Here is a 1,699-nt window from a genome sequence, read left to right as displayed (position 1 = left end):
TGATTTTAGACGCCAATTTCTGAAGAAGTAGTGCTGTTCGTATCCTCGTCCTTGGCTGATATTTTCCATTGTTGTGCCATTGGTCGAACGGAAGGGAATTGGTTAAATTTTTGGTCGGTCCTTCGGCTGTCGGTAGTTTGGGTTGCCATCCGATTATTTAATTTCAACTCTTGGCTGCCTGTCTCACCTTACCTTACGTTCGAGCTACCCTCTCAGGCTGACCTTTGGAACACTTCTGAAAACCACTTGTTCTGCTTGTTTTAGATTGTGATTTTCATTTTAGTTTTAAGTATTGTCGAGGACTTTGGCCATGTTTTAATTCAGTTCTTTTTAAATTTTGCACAAAGGCCTTCAGCCACGTTAAATTAAAATTTTGAAGATTGATTTTTAAAAAAAATATTTTTCTTTAAAATTTGTTCTATCTGGAATTGTTTGTAATCCAGGCCCTACGTCGTTAGTTGTTCGATGTGTTATTTGTGGCCTTCAGCAAAGGATTTACGTGAACCCCTTTTAATACGGTCTTCAAGCGTGTGTATTCTTTAAAGTAAAATTTTTTTATAAGAAGGAGGGGGCTTATTTTAAATTGTTTGTCTCACTTGTTGTTCAGGCCTTCATCCATTGTTTCAGATTTGTTAGTGGCCTTCAGCCGTGATATAAGTTAATATTTCTTTAATTAGGCTTTCGGCCGTTCTGTTGTAAGTTTAAAAGGAAATTTCTTGGTTAGTAAAATTGTTTATTAAGGTCTTCAGTCCTGAGACTGGTTTGATGCAGCTCTCCATGCTACTCTATCCTGTGCAAGCTTCTTCATCTCCCAGTACCTACTGCAGCCAACATCCTTCTGAATCTGTTTAGTGTATTCATCTCTTGTTCTCCCTGTACGATTTTTACCCCCCACGCTGCCCTCCAATACTAAATTGGTGATCCCTTGATGCCTCAGAGTATGTCCTACCAACCGATCCCTTCTTCTAGTCAAGTTGTGCCACAAACTCCTCTTCTCCCCAATTATATTCAATACCTCCTCATTAGTTATGTGATCTACCCATCTAATCTTCAGCATTCTTCTGTAGCAACACATTTCAAAAGCTTCTATTCTCTTCTTGTCCAGATTATTTATTGTCCATGTTTCACTTCCATACATGGCTACATTCCATACAAATACTTTCAGAAACGACTTCCTGACACTTAAATCTATATTCGATGTTAACAAATTTCTCTTCTTCAGAAACGCTTTCCTTGCCATTACCAGTCTACATTTTATATCCTCTCTACTTCGACACTCATCAGTTATTTTTCTCCCCAAATAGCAAAACTCCTTTACTTCTTTGTCTCATTTCCTAATCTAATTCCCTCAGCATCACCCGACATAATTCGACTACATTTCATTATTCTCGTTTTGCTTTTGTTGATGTTCATCTTATATCCTCCCTTCAAGACACTGTCCATTCCGTTCAACTGCTCTTCCAAGTCCTTTGCTGTCTCTGGCAGAATTATAATGTCGTCGTTGAACCTTAAGGTTTTTATTTCTTCTCCATGGATTTTAATACCTACTCAGAATTTTTCTTTTGTTTCCTTTACTGCTTGCTCAACATACAGATTGAATAACATTGGGGAGAGGCTACAACCCTGTCTCACTCCCTTCCCAACCACTGCTTCCCTTTCATGTCCCTCGACTCTTATAACTGCCATCTGGTTTCTGTAC

The sequence above is a fragment of the Schistocerca nitens genome, chromosome 2 (genome assembly GCF_023898315.1).
Source record: "Schistocerca nitens isolate TAMUIC-IGC-003100 chromosome 2, iqSchNite1.1, whole genome shotgun sequence".
NCBI lineage: Eukaryota > Metazoa > Arthropoda > Insecta > Orthoptera > Acrididae > Schistocerca > Schistocerca nitens.
This window is presented reverse-complemented; position numbering follows the sequence as displayed.